The 20301-nt window shown below is 37.0% G+C and overlaps 1 protein-coding gene and 1 pseudogene across 7 annotated transcripts in view; both read left to right on the top strand.

Annotated features, from left to right (window-relative positions):
- Positions 1–5876: 5876 nt before the first annotated feature.
- LOC117665034 (small ribosomal subunit protein uS5 pseudogene) lies at positions 5877–6849 on the top strand (annotated as a pseudogene).
- Positions 6850–8140: 1291 nt separating this feature from the next.
- STAT3 (signal transducer and activator of transcription 3) overlaps positions 8141–20301 on the top strand; it is a 63449-nt gene continuing 51288 nt past the window's right edge. For 2 of the 7 annotated variants that reach the window (XM_034415679.3, XM_034415676.3), the window contains exon 1: positions 8141–8482. The gene's annotated coding sequence lies outside the window, so the exon portion shown is untranslated. The remainder of the gene's footprint in view (positions 8483–20301) is intronic. The other 5 variants (XM_087892113.1, XM_060691623.2, XM_060691622.2 and 2 more) reach the window with 4 other exon arrangements.

The raw sequence follows: 20301 nt of genomic DNA, 5'->3' as shown, positions 1-20301 counted from the left end.
TACTGATCAACCGATGAGAATGTCCTATTTACGGCTCTTGAGTGTGGCTAGCATTGTTTCCTTGGATTGGCCGCTGCTAACAAATAGCCCACCACTGGTATTTGACTGCCTGTCACCACCACATGGCTTGATACCGCTCAGCCCATTGTTGCCCCTGGCCAGTGGTGAAATCCAAATTTTTTTTTACTACTGGTTTTGTGGGCGTGGCTTGGTGGGCATGGCAGGGGAAGGATACTGCAAAATCTCCATTCCTACCTCACTCCAGGGGAAGGATACTGTAAAATCCCCATTCCCTCCCCACTGCTGGGGAGGGAATCTCCCCAGGAGTGCAAAATCTCCATTCCCCCCCCCTCTTGAGCCAGCCAGAGGTGGTATTTGCCGGTTCTCTGAACTTCTCAAAATTTCTGCTACCGGTTCTCCAAACTGCTCATAATTTCCGCTACCGGTTCTCCAGAACCTGTCAGAACCTGCTGGATTTCACCCCTGCTCCTGGCCTACTGGTCTGCTGCCACTGCTGCCCAGCATTTTCCTGTATGCTACAAAATATCTTTGAAGATGAAAGTGCTGCACAGCTCATTCCAGACACCCACTGAACCAATTGCAGCTTCTTCTGGTTGAATCTTATCAGTTCCATAGTAACTATTTGAGGAGATATAGTTCTTCCATTATATCAAAAGCCAATTTTCCACTGACCAGGGAGGCAAAGTTTGGTGCTGCAGGCAAACAACATTTGGGAGCTTTGTTTTGTGACTTAGATTTTTACATTGAGTTTCATAGTGCATTTTTTTTTCTTTTTTTAAAAAATATTTTATTGTTAAGAAATTATAATAATACAGTTTTTGTCCATCCGGTTACATAGTGTAGGAAAAGAAAATGAATAGGAGTACAGATGTGTGTACATATAGATAATCTTTGCTGCTCAATTGCATAGTATATAAATATGTACTTATACTGATATGTGCTTATATCATTCTTAATATATATATATATAATATAACGTTTTTCGAAGAAAATGAAAAAGAACCGATGGACTGGGGAATAATCTGGGACACGATGAAGGCCTATTTAAGAGGCCTAATGATAGCATACGGAGCATATAGAAATAAAGAGAGGAGAGAAGCTCAAAGAACATTGCTAGAAGAACTGGCAAAGGCAGAAAAAGAGGCACAATAAAACCCTGACAACGAAACAATAAAAGAAAATTGGATGACCATCCGTCATAAATTAAATATAATGGACCAAGAAAAATTAGCATATGAAATTAAGAGAACAAAACAATATTATTTTGAGAACGCCAATAAGCCAGGCAGGTGGCTGTCTTATAGAATTAAAAAAGAGAGAGAGAAAGGAATTATTTTCCAATTAGAGGATTCGGAAGGCCACATTGTAAACAAGGAGGAAGAAAAATTGGAAATAGCACGCGAATACTATGCGTCTTTATATAAAGAAGAAGATATTCCCAAAGAGAAAGTAAAACAATATCTATTGGAAGAGGGAATGCCACAGATCGGAGAAGAGGAAAAAGAGATGTTGAATAAAGAGATTACATTAACAGAGTTAAAGACAGCAATTGCCAAATTGAAAAAGAATATATCTCTGGGCCCGGATGGATTCCCAGGGGAATTATATAAAAATTTAGAATTAGAAGACATTCTGCTTCCAAGAATGCTTGAAATTTTTAATGAGGCTTTATCGAAAAAGAAAATACCAGAATCCTGGAGAGAGGCCTATATTACACTCCTACCAAAAGAAGGATCGGATACCAAATTGATACAGAATTATAGGCCAATTTCTCTTCTCAATATTGATTATAAAATATACATGAACATATTAGCGGAAAGATTAAAAAGAATCCTCAATTAGATAATACATAGTGACCAGAATGGATTCCTCCCAGGGAGGCAAATTAGGAATAATACAAGGATGATTCTAGATGTGATAGAATATTATGAGGAACACCCGGACAAAGAGGTGGCATTAGTTTTTTTAGACGCCCAGAAGGCCTTTGACAATCTAAATTGGGAGTTTATAAAGCAACAAATTAATATTATGGGATTTGGACAAAACTTTGCAAACACAATAAATACGATTTATGAGAAGCAAAGGGCTAATATTCTGGTAAACGGCGAACTCACTAAAACATTTCAGATCAGTAAAGGAGTAAGACAGGGATGCCCAATGTCACCACTTTTGTATATATTGGCACTAGAAGTGTTATTAAAGAAGATTAGAGAGAGTGATCAAATTAAAGGGCTCAAAATTAGGAAGGAAACATATAAAGTCCAAGCGTTCGCGGATGATGTCGTTTTAATCATGGAAGAACCGGTGGAAACAGGTATACAAATATTGGAAGTACTCGACAAGTATGGAGAAGTAGCGGGGCTTAAATTAAACAAATCTAAAACCAAAATGCTCACTAAAAATATGACGAAGAATCAGGAAGAAGCCCTGGTGGAATCCATGGGAATACAAATTGCGAAGAAAGTTAAATACCTGGGAGTGTGGATCTCAACAAAATATTTGGCCCTCAAAGAGGATAATTATGTCCCTTTGGTAAAAAGCATAAAACAAGATTTAGAGAAGTGGGGGAAGCTCCAGATTTCCTTCCTAGGGAAGATAGCGACAATCAAAATGAGTGTCTTACCTAAATTGTTGTATCTGTTTCAAACGGCACCAATTAAATTAGATAAAAATTTTTTCAGAGAATTCAATGCAATTATCAGGAAATTTATTTGGGGAGGAAAAAAGCCAAGAATAGCAATTAGGAGTTTACAAGATAAAAAAGACAGAGGAGGGTTTAGACTACCTATTTGGGAAACCTATCATAAAGCAGCGATTCTAGTTTGGCTAAAAGATTGGGCGACCTTGGCGAATAAAGGAATCTTAACGTTAGAAGGGCATGATCTTCAGAAAGGTTGGCATGCCTTCCTATGGGAAACAGGGGAAAAAACAAAAACACACTTTAATAAACACAAATTGAGGGATATATTAAAGTTAACCTGGGAAGAAATAAGACGAAAACACTATACTAAAATCCCCAATTGGCTCTCAACTATGGAGGCGATAATAAACCCAAACGTTCTGGAACTTGGTAAAACGGTGAAATATAAAGAAATATTAGACGAGGCAGGAAATCTCAAAACAATAGAACAGTTAAAAGAACAAGGTACTCACATAGAATGGTGGACATATGCACAGATAAAATCAAGGTACAAAAAAGATAAAGAACAATACGGTATAGAAATGGGTAGCAAAGATTTCGATAAGATTTGGATGAGCACGGACAATAAATTACTGGCTAAATTGTACAATTATTTGGTAGAATATGACCTGATGGAGGAGGTGGTTAAAGATCCAATGTTAGCATGGGCCAAAAATATTGGGAAAAATATAAATCTGGAAGAATGGGACCAAATATGGAATAACAATGTAAGACTCACCAAGGCAACCACATACAAGGAGAACCAGTATAAGATGATTTATAGGTGGCACCTAGCACCAGCTAGGATTGTCAAAATTTATCCCAACCTTAATCCAAAGTGTTGGAAGTGTGGACATCAGCAAGGCACTTTTTACCATTGCTGGTGGACCTGCCCTCAAGCTAAAAAATATTGGAAGATGATTGGCAATTGGCTTTCAGAAATAATAAGTGAAACTTTCGAATTAGATCCTAAAATATTCCTCCTGGGAATTCTGAAGACGGAAATGGCAAAAAAGAAGAAATACCTAGCAGTGCACATAATAACAGCGGCAAGAATCTCTTTTGCTCAACAATGGAAAGAGAAAAAAATACCAACTAAGGAACAAGTAATCGGTAAAATAATGGAATGTGCCGAGATGAATAAATTAACATTGGAAATCGATGACAGAGAAGATACTGATTATTACAGCGTGTGGGACAAGTGGTACGGGTGGCTAGAGAAGAGGAAAATGAAATAAAAGAAAAAAATGGAAGAGATTAGACTGAGCACAAGAAATAGTCGAATGACATAGTAAGAGAAGATGTACCGCAGATTGTAGAAAGTAAAATGAAGTAAGGGAAGGTTATATAGGTAAGCAAAAGATATGACCTATGTATTTATTAATTTACCTTTAAAGACCTAATATTAAGAGTTTCATAGTGCATTTTCATCCTGCTTACTTGGAGGAATGAAAGTACAAAACTATGAACTTCAAAACAGGGTTTCTGAGTTTGCATAATACAGTTAGTCAAGATAATTGCTTTGACTAAATCTGCCAGATTCGTAGTTCCCACAGCATACTGAAACTAAAAGGGCTTAGTTGCTCATATGAAACCTTTGCTGTCAACTCTGCTTACAACACAGGAGAGGGAGACTATTATGCCATTTTCTTTAAATCCTCCCAACCATGGGCTTCTGGAGGAAAAAAAAAACATGGACTGAAGACAGCTGCAACCATGCAAAGAATGAAAATTTGGCAAATAAACTGCTCTCCAAACCTCTCCAGATAAAGAAGAAGATCAGAGACCATCCACAAGTCTTCGACAGTTTCTTTTCATAAGGGGACTGCAAGACAGTGGTTTTTGAACACTAGGAGGCAAGGGAATAGCCATCTTGCTCAAATTGTGTTTGGTACCTTTAAAAGGGCACTAAATTGATGTACTTTCTTTTATAATTAAAAGAACTTATTTTTAGCTATTAAAAGCCTTTGAAGTGACAAATCTAAAAACTTCTAGGGAGGCTGTCTTCAACCAATAAAAGACAAATTTAGCTACAAGCTTAAAAATAAACATTTTTCTTTAAATAATCAGAAAAAGATTGATTAAAACTTTGGTTTTAAAAAACTACAAATGGACTAAGTGCCCTGATATATTTGAAATAGTATTAATTATAAAAATCCTTCTCATGGGAAAATATTTTTGTTTTGAATTTAAAAAAATAAATTAAAAAATTGGGATACTAGAAGAATCTTAAGATTTCTGTTAAAGGAGAATAAACTCAACTAACAGTTACATAATGGAAGCAACTGTTCTCACACTGGAATTATTGAAAAATATTTTCAAAAAATGGTCAGAAATTAATATTAATAATGTTAACAGTAATATCTGACTTCATGTCAGACTATGTCCTTATGAAAGAAGAACAAGTTTTACCTGACATGACAGACACTGAATTGAACATGGATTTACAAATGATAGTCTGTAAGAATGACATGAAAAAGGTGTTACATGGGACATACAAAGAAACTGGCTATGTTAATAATTAAAGAGTGACCTGAATTATTTTCCATATTGGAACAGTCTTGTTAAAGTTTTGAAGAATCTCATAAGAAGGGACAAAGAATAAATGAAAAAAAAACCCAAGTTCTAGAATTCCTTTAGAAGTAAAAGGAAGGAATATAAAGTTGGTTTATTTGATCAAGGTGAAATAGTTATTATTTCTGATAACCTTTAATGGACTTCTGCAAACACCAAGACTGAAATGAAGATGATTATTTGTTTATAAATAACAAATGGGATGCAGGAGGAGATAATTTGTTATAATTTAAGAGATGAAAAGTTACTAAAATTGCAAATCATTGCAATTGAAGTAGGGAGTCACTTCTTTATATACAGGTAGTGCTTGGTTTACAACCATTCATTTAGTGAACTTTCAAACAGCACTGAAAAAAGTGACAAGTTACAACCATTTTCACACTTACAACTGTTGTAACATCTGCATGGCAACATGATAAAAATACAAGAGCTTAACTGGCATGGATTCATGACATTTGTACTGTCCCAGGGTCATGTGATCACTATCTGTAACCTTCCCAACCAGCTTCTGACAAGTAGTCAGTGGAAGAAGCTGTATTCACTTAATAACTGCAATGATGAACTGGTGAAAAAGGTAATAAAATGGGGCAAAACTCCTTCTATTCTATCGCACCAAATGGCAGATGACGCCGGTGCTGCGGGAGGGGCAGGAGCAGGAGGAGCTGCTGCCGCCACCAGAGGAAGCTTCCGAGGTGGCTTCGGCAGTGGAGGCCGGGGCCATGGAATAGGTCAGGGCCGTGATCGGGGTCGTGGTCGCGGAGCTCGAGGCAAAGCTGAGGACAAAGAATGGATGCCTGTGACCAAACTAGGCCGACTGGTAAAGGACATGAAGATCAAATCTCTGGAAGAGATGTACCTTTTCTCTCTTCCTATCCCTTGATTTCAGACTCTTCCTATCCCTTGATTTCAGACTCCTTAGTCTGAAATCATTGACTTCTTCCTGGGTTCCTCGCTGAAGGATGAGGTTTTGAAAATCATGCCAGTGCAGAAGCAAACACGGGCAGGCCAGCGCACCAAGTTCAAGGCCTTTGTTGCAATTGGGGATTACAATGGTCATGTTGGTCTCGGGGTCAAGTGCTCTAAAGAAGTTGCCACGGTCATTTGTGGGGCCATCATCCTGGTGAAACTCTCCATCGTGCCAGTGAGGCGAGGCTATTGGGGAAACAAGATTGGCAAGCCTCACACTGTGCCATGCAAGGTGTCAGGCCGGTGTGGGTCCGTCCTGGTTCGCCTCATTCCTGTCCCATGTGGCACAGGGATTGTGTCTGCCCCCGTTCCCAAGAAGCTACTGATGATGGCAGGAATCGATGACTGCTACACCTCGGCCAGGGGCTGCACTGCTACCTTGGGCAGTTTTGCTAAAGCCACCTTTGATGATATCTCCAAGACCTACAGTTATCTGACCCCTGATCTCTGGAAAGAAACTGTCTTCACTAAATCTCCTTATCAGTTCACTGATCATCTGGCGAAGACACACATCACCAGAGTGTCTTTGTAAAGAACTCAGGCAGCTGCTGTGGCAACCACCTAAAAGATGCTGTACATTATCAATAAAGTAATCCTTATGTTTTAAACCCAAAAAAAAGGGGGGGTCAAAACTCACTCAGCAACTGCCTTGCTTAGTAACAGAAATTTTGGGCTCAGTTGTGGTCATAAACCAAGGACTATCTGTATTTCTTTTCCTTCACTATATTCATATTTTCCCTTTCCTTTTATTCTTTATGTCTTACCTTTTTATTTCCCTTTGCATCTTTTACTATTTTTCTTTTAGTTTGTAGTAAATTTTACTACTGTAATTATAATCTTTAATAAAAATTACTAAAATCCTCCTAACCATCAAAAATGTGTCATTTCCCTTCATTTTCCCTCAGAAAATAAAGGGGGGGGAGGGAGAGAGAGAAAAACAGGCAGGAGGGTGTTCAACCTCCCCACAGCAGCTGAAGGGCAAAAAAACAGATAAATCGTCCAAGACAGGATAGGATAGGATAGGATAGGATAGGATAGGATAGGATAGGATAGGATAGGATAGGATAGGATAGAATAGAATAGAACAGAACAGAACAGAACAGAATAGCAAAGTTGTAAGGGACCTTGTAGGTCATCTAGTCCAACCCCCTGCTGAATCAGGAAACCCTACACCATTTCTGACAGATGGGCTGCTCCAGTCTCTTCTTGAAAGCTTCCAGTGATGGAACTCCCATAATTGCTGAAAACAAGCTGTTCCATTGGTTGATTGTTCCTACTGCCAGAAAATTTCTCCTTATTTCTAGGTTGAATCTGCCCTTGATCAGTTTCCAGCCATTATTCCGTGTCTGGCCTTCAGGTGCTTTCGAAAATAGGTTGATCCCATCCTCTCTGTGGGATCTTTCCTTCAAATATTGGAACACTGCTATCATGTCTCCCCTGGTCCTTCTCTTCATTAGACTATCCATTTATTTATTTTGTTTATTTATTTGTCAAACGTATATAAGATAACAGGTAAAAGTATAAACATACGTGAAAAGAGTAAGAGTAAAAAGGAATATTAGGACAGGGACTATAAGCACGCTGGTGCACTTATGCATGCCCCGTTCCTGCAACCGAAGAAGGAAGACGAGCTCTGGGTCAGGCTCCTTTGTGCAACGTTTCCACTGTGAGTAGGCCTAAATCAGCAACGCTTTTTGTTTTGCTCCCTTTTGCACGCTTTCGCCGAACTCGCTCACTACATCCCCACGGATCAGTCTCCTTCCGCTGAGCCGCGGGCGGCGGACGCTGCGCCCCCACCTGGAGAAAGATGGAGATGCAACCTCCTATCCGGCCACGCCCGGCCCCGCCCCTAAGATCTTCACGCACACCCATTAAAAACCTCGGAGCAATTTAATCCTCCTTCCTCTCCTCCCCCTTCTTTAAACAAGTCAACAGCGGAGGCGTCTACGTCACACACTGCCCGGAACTCAGCTGGGTTTCCAGCAAAGCGGCGGGAGGAGGAAGTAGAGCCCGGAACAGCCCGATGAATAATAAAAGTAGCGGGGCATTCTGATTGGCTGCCTCGTGCGCCTCCGGCGAAAGGTCCGCTGGAACGGCAAGCGATTGGCTCGCTAACGGAGGGTAGCATTGATGCTGCGGGTGAGGGGGGCAGGACCAAGCTCACGACGGGAAGCAGTGGGAACAAGACGTCGAGAGTCGAACGGCTCCAGTAGTGGCTAAGTGATTCTGGGGAGGTCGAAGGTAGGCTAAAGATGAGATGGTAGTGGAAGGAATACGGGAGAGGTGGGACGGGACGGGGCCACCAAGAATAGAACTGAACTTTTTGAGGCTGTCAAATCTCAACTTCTCCTAAGAGATCTTGCCTCTAAACATGTGCAGAGTGCCCCCCCTCCCCCGATTAGAGAACATTTCTGATGCATGAAAAGGATGCTTTCATCCCAAACTATTACTTTCCAATCAACGGCTTCCGTTGTATAAAATAGAGATAACGTTGATTGACAGTGTCTTTCAACTCACTTCTGGAGCTTTAATAGGAAGAAAGGGTAAGTAGTTGGGAAAGAGCAGTAGAAGGTGGGAACTTAAAGGAAAAGAAATTAACAGAGCCTTCAAATACTCTGCCATCTGTGCCTGGTTTTGGTGGAAAACTGGGGGGTACTTGGTGGCTTCTTGATTGATTTGGTTCCACCAAGCAGGAAAAGCTCTGGGAATTGGGATGAACCACGTGATGCAATTTAGGGTACCTTGACAGCCATTACCTTCTTAGGGAGCCAATAAATATGTATGGTTGGAAGGATGGGTGGATTTTGTATTGTTTGCTGTTTTTGGCATACAATTCCCAGAGTTCCATAGGAATAGTGGGAGTGGTGCCCCAAAATCTGGCTGAATAGGAATTGAGTGTTGTTATTCTAAAAAAAAAAAATCACTATATGTGCCACTATATAAAAATTCCATATCCTATAGAGATAATGAGGAAACAGGAAAATATACAATATACAGTTATGCAAACTGCTGATATAGAGAAGTTGAAGTCTCTTCTTCCCCAACAATGGGGAAAATTTGATTAGAAGATTAGGATTTTGCATTAATTGTGATTTATCTATCCATGAGTTTTGAAGATTTCGCCATTACCCCATGTTATAGTAACCTCACAAAGAAGACTGACCATTCATTGTGACTTGTGACACTGCTGGCTAAATTGAGTTCTGGTGTGCAGCCAGTGTGATGACAGGAAGTTTCTGTTTTCACAAGTCCTTCAATAGGTTAAGACTGGGTAGAAGGTTACTGTACAGAAAACTCCAAAGCAATACTGAGTAATCTAATGACATTTAGAAATCTTAAGGAATGTTTACTTTCTGTTTCAAAAATAGGCCTTTGCTTGCTAATATAGTTCTTGGTATTCTACTGATTTTCACAGCCTTCCTTGGATTAGTATACCTGGGTGGTGATGGGGGAAATAGGAATGCCTGGTTGTTTCTAAGCTTGTTCAATGAATTTTCAAAGACTCAAGGTTTTGAAAACCTTGGAGCAATAATTAAGAATTAGTTCAAGCATGTTTGAACAGCTTAGTTAAAAACATTTGGGGGGGATGAACCCTTTTAAATGTGTTCTATGAATAGGCTTTTGGTTTAATCTGTTATTAAATTACTTTTATATATAACAATTTTATTTGCAAATGAAGTGTGTGAAATATTCCCATTTTTAAGTTCATTTTTTTCTCTAAGGCTGAAAGCAATGCTGTTAAAGCACCTGAATTTAAATTTCAGAAGTCCATGTTCCTTTCTTTATATATTTATTACTTCAATTTCTTTGCTGCTCAATTATAAAAAGTATTCTAAAGTCTGCAGGTATTGATGAGCTGAGTACTGTGCAGGGTAGATCTGATAAGGATTATATTGTACCACCATTTTGTAGGATTACCATTCCTTATCCCAGCTATAAGAAAACTGAGGAAAAGAAAGACGGGGAGAGACTTTTCAAAGAAATAGAAATGTTTATTTGTTAATTTGATACTTCTAAGGGGAGGTAATATTATTGGTCCACCACCATAACTTTTACAATAACTATTTCTTAGCCTGAAATGCTCAGTAGTTTAGATTTCCTAGGCTGCCTATTGATAACAGAGGCCCTTCCACTGTGTACAAATAACTCAGTTTTATCATACTTGTTTGGCTATTCTATCACGTGACATTTGTAGTGTCAACTACCTGAACATTGTCTTAAGACAAAATTTAAAGCCAAGGTAAGACAACAATCTTCGTTGGGATCTTGTTTATAAAGAATAGTAATATATTTTCTAGGCATAATGCATCATAATCTGACATGACAGCCTGACTGTCTGGAACAAGTTAAACTTATTAAAGGTCATGAATGCAGAACAAATTTGTTTCCAGCTTTTACCCAGAGTAAAGAGGTAGCAAATTATTTGGCTGAGATAAAGAATATTAGATATATTACATTTGACTCTGCTATGAATAGATTTTGAAATTTCAGAAGGCCTACCAACTATGAAAATCTGGAGCCACATTCAACTCTAGTCTTCTGACAAGAAGCTCTTTTATCAAAGTGACATCTTTAATGCAAGCGTGGAGAGGCGATGGTCTACCAATGATTACTAAACTAGTTTCCATGTGCTTTCACAATTAGTTGTGCACTTCAGTTCCTAGGGATTATATTTCTGCAATATGGGATGTGAGATACAAAAGTTTCTCATGATATCTCTTGTCCAAAATACTGATTGGCTGAATTATATGAAATCACCAAATTCAATTAAAGGTTAATCTGGCTGCCTATCTGTAATATAGTTCTGCTGAACAATGAGATAGTTTAATTGTGTTCAAAACATGATTCTGCCTTTCAGTTTCTGTACTCATCAGTTTGAAAAGCATCGGATATCAAAGCATCATTTGAAAATAATTTCTATATGACAGTCAACCTACTTGTAGGACAATTTCTTGTAAAACATGCACTTGCTTGAATATCCCATCAGTTTTTAATGAATTTTTGGTTGGGACATGACAGAGGATCATTTTGATTGCTCCTAGGGAGACATTGTGCTGATTCTTGCCTAGGTTTGTCCCACTTTTCTCTTTTTAAGAGACATCTGTGTGATAGCATTATTTTACTTTTGTGGAATTTAAGTCTCTATGGCTATGATCCTACTGTCCAAGAGACTGTCCCTAGAGTACAGGTAGTCCTCAACTTACGACCACAATTAGGACCAGAATTAAGTGAGTTATACCTGATTTTACAACTTTTTTTGCCATATTTGTTAAGCAAATCAATGCAATTAAGTGAAACACACAGTCATTAAGTGAATATGCCTTTCCCCATTGCAAATGTATGCTGGTTGCAAAGCACCTGAATTTTAATCATGTGACCATGGGGATGCTGTGGTGGTTGTAACTGCGAGGACCAATTGTGAGTCACTTTTTCCATTGCCATTGTAACTTTAAATAGTGGCTGAACTAATGGTTGCAAGTTGACAACCAACTGTATGGAATTTAAGGAAACATGTCCTCCAAGATCAGACAGGAAAAATTGTCAGATACTCCTCCTTTAAAATAACAAATGGCATTCAGTGTCAACAAGAACAAAGTGATGCATATTGGCACACGCACCGTAAAGGTTAATGAAGTTTGAGCTGGCAGTGACTGACCTTGGAAAGGAAGCTTAAAGTGGACAGGTCACCCGCTGTAAAAGAGGCAAATTCTATGCTAAGAACCATTAGGAAAAAGATGCCCTGATAAAACTGCAGCTTTTTTGTTCATAGATTACCCTACAAAGAAAAATTATAGCTTGGAGTTGTTTATTATAAAACAGATATAAGGGGAGATGGGGAGAAGGTTTTCTTCTCTTCCACAATGTCATAATTTAAATATATTGAAACTAAATGCTGATGTTTCAACAATGAAAGGAAAATACAGCCCTCAATTTACAACAGTTCATTTAATGACTGTTAAAAGTTACAACAGCAATGAAAAAGTGACTTATATGACCAGTTTTCACACTTCAGTGCATTGCACCATCCCCATGGTCGCATTCAGACATTTGGCAACTGACTCATATTTATGACGGTTGCAGTGTCCAAGGGCCATGTGATTACCTTTTGTGATCTTCTGACAGGCAGAGTCAATGGGGAAGCCAGATTGATTTAAAATCCCTGTTACTAACTTAAGAATCCCAGTGATTTACTTAACAACTGTGGCAAGAAAGATCATAAAATGGAGCAAAACTCACTTAACAAATGTCTCGCTTAGCAAGTAAAATTTGGGGCTTAATTGTGGGGGTAAGTCAAAGACTATCTGTACTTTTTCCAGAAAGCTTAATAGATGGAACTAAATTCTCCCATATATGAAGATGGCAAAGCAATTTCAGTGGTTTAAAAGTGGACTAAATAAATTATGGACGATGGGTTATTAAATGGCTACTTTTTGTGGTGATTATTTCCTAATTTGCAAATAGTGTATCTTCAATATTAACTGGTGAGTATGGTTAATATTATTAGTTATATGAGAGAGTGAAAGCCATTACTCTTATGTCATATTTAGAGGTTTCTTAGATGACTTTGATTGAACTGGGTCTGTCTTTTGTACCTGTACTAAAAACTGATGGGAAGGGATAATTTTATATTATACTACATTATTTTATCCATGCAAAATCTATCTTTTCCTTCCCTTAGCCTCCATTTACATTCCACCCCTCTCCTAAATTCACAAACAAGTATTTAGCTAAGTAAAACTGTATAATAATAATAATAATAATAATAATAATAATAATAATAATAATATAATAATAATAATTTTATTTCTATACCGTCCTTCTCCCGAAGGACTCAGGGCGGTGTACAGTCTATTAAAAGCACAAAGACAGACATCAATTTAAAAATAATTAAAATTATTAAATAATTTCGGCTCAGATTTAAAACCCCAAATTTAAAACACCCAATTTAAAATCATTACATTGATAGCCCAGCCTGGCGGAACAGCAGGGTGTTGGAGGGCACAGCGGAATACATGGAGGTCGGAGATCCTACACATTTCCGTATGCTGACATAATCTACTCAAGAGTCCCAGGAGTTCACAACAAACATGGAATTTATATGTATATAATTTAGAAAAAAATAAAATCTAAAAAGAAAGAAAGAGGGATAGAAAGGGAAATCAAATGTATTTGTGTGTATAGGTATAAAACATTCATTCACTTACAGAACAGATTCACAATATTGATATGCCTTCTGATACACTCTTAAGTTGTACCTCAAAGACACTCAGCCCTAGGAATATAGTCCAAACATTTGCAATACTTTGCTTTATATCTGCTGACTGGGCTGCTTTGAGACCCCCTGTATATTGACATTTTTCCACTCCATATCCAAAAGTGTGGTCAGATCTTGTGCTTATAGGTCCTTAATATCACAATCTTAGCAAGAAGGAAGGCCCATTAGCTTTGACTTTTACTTATGTATATGTAATTGGCTAAATATGGGTTAGACTCTCTTGTAACTTTACCGGTTTGGTTGCCAGTATTTCCACAAACTTTGCTTGGCATTTGCAAAATACAGGTATTACATTTATATATGCCAGATTCTATTCTTGTGCCCCCTTTGTCTTACTGGTTTTTTTTTTTTGACAGATCCAACATACCTTTCCTAACACAATTCCTAGCTATTGGATCATTCTGTAGAGCTACTTGATGACACATGCAACAGCTGACTTAAAATTATATTTTTGGTATCTGTAATGATGCACTGCTTTCTGTGGGTTTGTGTGTGTGGTTTTTTAAAAAAAGCTTATATATGCAGCCAACTAATATTGAGAAGGGAGATGTCTATAGGAAATGGCAGAATAGTAAATGGTGTGGGGATAAATATGTAGAAACAAAATCGAAATGATAGAAAAAGTTCGGAAATGCTTATGGTGACAGATTTTGGCTATTGTCCAAATAAAATAAAAATACATTGTACATTTAATTAGAAATAATTCCCATGAGGCCTCATCGGAATGCTTGCCTATTTAATGTTCCCATGTCTGCATATAAATGAAGCAGTAACACTGAAGGAAGAAAATATATGAAGGTAAGCAGCATCCTGAAAATAGCATTTCATCCTGTCAAAAGTGCCACGTTGCTGTTCTCTGACAGAACTAGTCGCCTCAATTATTGGGAAAGCAAATAATAATAATTAAAATTTAATTGGGAGAGAAGAAATATGACTGCTGAATTCCATAATTTAATGTAAACTTTCATAATTGGGAACTATTTTTCTTGCATTTGATCTGGACTATTTGATCTGAAGAAAAAAAATAGAATTAGTTTTGTTTTAAAAATATCATTAAATGAAAGTAAGAGAGTTGCAGATGTCATATAAAATTTTTATCTTGAAGAAAAACTGCATCTCTAGGGTAAGTTAATTTCTCATTGTCAGAAAGATCAAGTTCCTGAAACTCTTGCCTTACATAAATTGCAAGAGTAAATGTGAAGGTGATAAATACCTTTTGAAAACTGGGTGTCTTGTAAACCTGTGAAATAGTTTTCCAAATGCTTATATTTCATACTCCATGCATCTTTCATTATCTTAAATCTTAAATAACAGAATCTTGCATGACAAGCACCTCTGCCAGCACCAAAATCATAATAAATAATGCATAATGAGCACCTTCCTCTTCCTATTTTCTTCTCAAAAACAATCCTGTGAGGTGGGCTGGGCTGAAACAGAATGGCTGGCCTAAGATCACCCAGCTGGCTAAGACAGATTCATGATCTCCCAATTTCTATCTAGTGCCTTAACTGCTAGATCAAACTTAGAAAGAGGCATTCCATTGGCATTTGCAAACATCTGTTTGCCTGATTTGCAATATGTTCTGAGAATGAATAAATCTGCTACAGCTTTGCATTGAGAGGAATGGAATCAAATAATCCAATTAAATGTGACAGATTTTTCTCACCCAGGTCATGATGTACAGTAACCAGCCTCCCTGATGAATGGATAATTTATTATTCTTCAAACACTTTCATTCATTTTAAGAAATTTTGATCGGTTGATTCAACAAACCATTGTTGGCCAGGCTAACCAAACTGAATTAGGGATAGGTATGATGTGTGAATTGATCAGTGAAAGTGTTGCTGCAAAGTTCAGGCAACGCCATTTAAAATCCAAAAGTTCATAAGTGCTTGGGATTTGACCATATATCTCCTGTGCATATTGCTTGATATCTGAAGTCCTGTTTTAAGTGTCCTTGGTGAATAAAGTTTTGCCAGAATCTTCCAAGAGAAGGGCCTTTTTTTTAAAGCGAGTCATTTTTATAAACTTTTCTTCTTCAGAAGTCCTCCCTAACACCACCTTTTTAAGTGCCAGGTGACTTTCCAGAATGGTCTCTGGCAGCTGGTTTTCTGTTAATGTATTTCTGATGTTATAAAATTTATAATTTTGTTGCTGCTGTGTAATGTTCTTGTGACACTGTAATTGGCTGGTTGTTTTTTTGTTACCAAATAACCAAGTTTTGTATTAAAATTTTATCAGAAAGACCCTGCATGAATTTAGTTTCATTAAAGAAAATAGGACATTACAGTATTTTAACAATAAAAGAGATTCAGCCCCAGGTGAATTTACACTTCTGCCTGAAAAAGAGCAAGAACTACAACGTTGGAGACAGGAGCAACTAGGTTGGAAAAGATTGATTAATAGGTGTCTAGTTTTGCCATTCTGTTTTTCAGCCTCTCCATAAAAATCTACTGGACACATTTGCAGCAGCCTCTATCTTAAAGATTTTTAAAATTACCCCTTTATTGTTTCCTTTTTGTTTGGACTTCAGATTTTCTCATAGATGAGATTGAGATGTAGTAGTTTTCCAAAGCTCAGGGCAAGAACCAAAAGTCATATTAGTCAAGTAGGTGTCATTTTTGTTGAAGAAAGAATAAAGAGGAGAGGCAGAAGTTTCTGTTTCCATTTCTTTGCTGTAGCTCTGACAAGATTTACTTTGTTGGGGAACATGGCTATTTTGGTTTCTGTATTAAATTTTGCAAAAAAATTTTTAAAAATGTTTTCCAAGAAGAGCTGAAATGAAACCTGCTTCACAACACATACAGAAAAGATTTCCAGGTGTAAGAAGAGAAATATGTATTAGTTATTTGTTTGTTTGTTTATTTATTCAACTTCTATAACTGCCCAATTCAACCAAATGGCTTACAATTCTAAAACTATAAAACTATTGAAAACAATGAAGCAGTAAAAAACTCCAGAAAATAAACACATACAGCCAATATAATTAATAGTAAAGCCAAAAGGGATCCTAACTCATTCTAAGCTCCAGGCCTGGGTATATAACCCAGTTTTTAAAGCCTTGCAAAAGACCATTTCTAGGTATTACACATCCTCTTTTTTTCATATGTTTCGGCTATCAAGTCATTGCTGAATTTTTTCAGTCATTGCTGAAAATAATTCAAATGAATTCTTTCAGGGCATGTGTGTGTACAAAACATTGAGAAGAACACAAATACCAGAAGAATCAAAGCAGAAATGAGTCTGTTATAGCGGTTTGATTGGAGAATCTTTTGGGAAAGAGCTCACAGATAGAATGCAGTATTTGTGGAAAGAAATAAATGATAGCACCTGTAGGCCAAAAGTTGTGTAGTTGTAAAGAACAAAATTCACACCTTTGCTTTGCTTAAAAAGCACAACACTTGTTATTTTGTTCCATTTTATTGTTCTGTTTCAGTTCGTTGCTTGATAATTTTTATCATGGGGCCCATCCTCCATTTTACCTCTTTTCTGGTGTGGTATGATGTGGAGACAATAACCTGGTCCTTAACACCAATAAGACCAAGGAGCTTATAATGACTTTAGAAGGAATAGATCAGATATCCAGTCCTTGTTTATCAATGGAGACAGAGTGTACAAGTGGCCAGTTTTAAGGTTCTGGGTGTCATCTTAAAAGAGGACCTGACCTGGGGCACTTGCATTGCAGCACTGGTCAAAAGGGCCCAGCAGACTACCTGAGACTTCTCAGGAAATAACAACTGAATGAAAAACTGCTGGTGACCTTCTACGCTGCACCATAGAGAGTATTTTAACTTACTGCATCTGTGTATGGTTTCCCAATTGCACAGTGGCAGATAGGATAGCACTCCAGAGAGTTAACGTCATTGGCCAGAGGATCATTGGTTGCCCTCTCCCCTCTTTGGAAGAGCTTTATAGCTCCCGCTGCCTTAAGGAAGTTCAAAACTTTCTTAAAGATCCATCTTATTCTGAGATGGATCTTTTTTTGAACTATTACCATCTGGCAGATGGTACAGGATAATAAAAGCAAGGACAAATAGGCTGAAAAACAGCTTCTATTCCAGGGCAATAACTATATTGAATTCTACTGTATAGTGCAATACTAATGCAATATCGGGTTTTCAGTTCAGTTGTATAGAATGTGAAGGATGTGTGTTTGTGCTTTATTTTTATAGTTACAATGGCATTTAATTTTGTTGTACGAGCTGAAATGACAATAAAATAAATTTAACTTTCTGCAAATGCTTAGAGGATGGTGAACAAGAGATTTCAGATTTGAACAGTATAGAATTAGAAGCAGTGAGTTTGAATTTGAAGCAGTGATTAGAAGCATTTTGAGTTTGAAGCAGTGATTTTGCATTTGCTGTTTTGATAATTTTGAAAGCTATTTTGAACCCAAAATAATTCTTAAATTGGAAATTACTTATTTTGAATTTGAAATAAGTCTAAAATTGTCAAAGCACCCCATTTTGAACAAAAAGTATTTTGCATACATCTAGATTAGACAAATTAAGGTAAAAATGCTATTTATATACAATCCCTGTTTTGCTGACCTATTAAAACAATTCTGTTCATTATGCATAATTGCTTATTTTAGTAGAGAATCAACCCATTTAAAAAGTATGAGGTAGGATGAACAGGTTAAAGGTCCTGTAAGAATAAAAAGTATTTGCCTAGCCCAGAAAAGATAACAAAGGAGAGGCCTAGTGGGAAATGTGCTGTATAACTGAAATGCTTTTAGTGAAAAAAGCCCATTTGTGAGTGGTAACCTTCCATATCTCAGCATGACTGCATTCTCGCTTATGACACATTTTAGGACTTCTCACTGTTCACCTATTACTTTAAACTCCTACCTCTCTAATGCCTCTACGTGTCTCTTCACTTTTTTCTGCTATTATTTCCGCTAATGTTTTCTAATATTTTTGGTTTTGGAGCAATCAGGTCTCTCTCTCTCTTTCTCTCTCTCTCTCTCTCTCTCTCTCTCTCTCACACACACACACACACACACACACACACAAACGGTTTCTACTCACATTCTTTGTTATGGGGAACTAAAATCATTTTCTGATGCTTTTGTTTTGAAAAGTAAAGTGTTAAAGAAAATTCAGGCAGGCAGAAAGACTCTCTTTGCTTTTCATTCCTTCTCTTGCTTCCTCTTTCTCCTTCTCCAGTCCATCCTTCTCTTTGTTTGAAATGGGCCTTTATGTATTTTACAAAGTTGTGTGTACCTGAGACACACACACACCCAATATCCTATGGCAATTGTATGCAGACTCTTGGCAATTGATTATATTTGGCTGTGATTCTTGGCTTTATACTTCATTTTCAAATGACATACAGTATGCATGGAACAAATCTGAAAGCAGCTATTTCCTTGTCTTCCAAACACTTCCCAGAAAGCTCTACTTCCTGCATTTACTGTAAAATCCTTTCCTGCTTTTCAAGGGGAATGCAAGAGGATGGGCTTTTGTGGAGAATAACAGCTGAGGTGAAAATCTCTTCCATGCTTCATTTGGATGCAGCACACAGAATTTAGGGATTGAGGTGCCTCAAGATTATTATTTTTTTGTTTTTCTTATGGGAGTATTATCTCATTGTAAGGGGCTTTCAGTCTTTCATTTTGTGAGGGAACATAGCTACAATAAATGTTACTGTTACATGCTATGTCATTAGAATTTTACATATTCCTTTAAATAGATTTTTATTATGCTATATTATTATAATATAATTTTGCCATCCAACTCTTTCATTGTTCTATAATTGATCAAATATATTTGTGAGAATCTAATAGTGGCATTGAAAAAGTAAATGCAGTTTAATGATTGCCTTTGTTAATCTTCTAAATTTTCAGTGGAGTGGAGTAAATAATAGAGTGAAGAACAAGTAAGGAAATTACAGTTTTTTAAGGTTTCCATATATTGAAATAAATTTCTGTTATTGCATCATAATAATAAAAGCACTGTTTGAAAAATTTTTCTAATTTCTAAATAGATCTTCTCCAATAAATTCATATCTCTGTGTAAATATATCTATCCAAATCCTAAAATAATTCAGAAGTTGTTATCTGGGTAAAACAGACCAGTTAATTTATAAAATAACCTGAAGAAAATTTCTGTATAATTTTCTTGGGGATATTTTGTAACTGAAGTGGTCCCTGTTTTACTCAGATAAGAACTGAGTTATTTTAGGACTTGGATAGATATATTTACATGAAGATATGAGTTTATTGGAGACGATCCAAACATTTTGTATGTGTATAATTGAGCTAGCTGTACAATTGAATCACATGCATGTTTACTTAGAAATTATAAATACAACCATTAGAGAACTTGTTGCTTGGCAGAATAGAAATACAATAAAAGTAGATTTATTTAAAAATCTTTTTTCCAATGTCCAGTTATCAACAATCCAAGTTTTAAAATCTGACTATAGCAGTGTTTCTCAACCTTGGTAGCTTGAAGATGGGTGGACTTCAACTCCCAGAATCCCCCAGCCAGCAGGGATTCTGGGACTTGAAGTCTCCCCATCTTCAAGCTTCCAAGGTTGAGAAACACTGGACTATAGCATATTAAAATCTCTATATCAGTTAGAAGCAAAATTCCCAAAAGATATCCTCTCAGGAAAGCTGGTTATGGATATACTTTCCAACTACTACTACTACTATCATTGCTGTTTATTTTGCTTGTATTTAGAATTCAGAATAATTCATACTACTTACTTCTCTAATATCTCTGTGAATGTTTTATATAGTAAACCATTATTTTTATAATCATCATTTTGTAAGTGG

This window comes from Pantherophis guttatus, chromosome 4 (assembly GCF_059756535.1).
Source record: "Pantherophis guttatus breed Tessera chromosome 4, ASM5975653v1, whole genome shotgun sequence".
NCBI classification, from domain to species: Eukaryota; Metazoa; Chordata; class Lepidosauria; order Squamata; family Colubridae; genus Pantherophis; species Pantherophis guttatus.
Note: the sequence above shows the minus strand (reverse complement) of the source record. Positions and strands in the feature narration are given on the sequence as shown.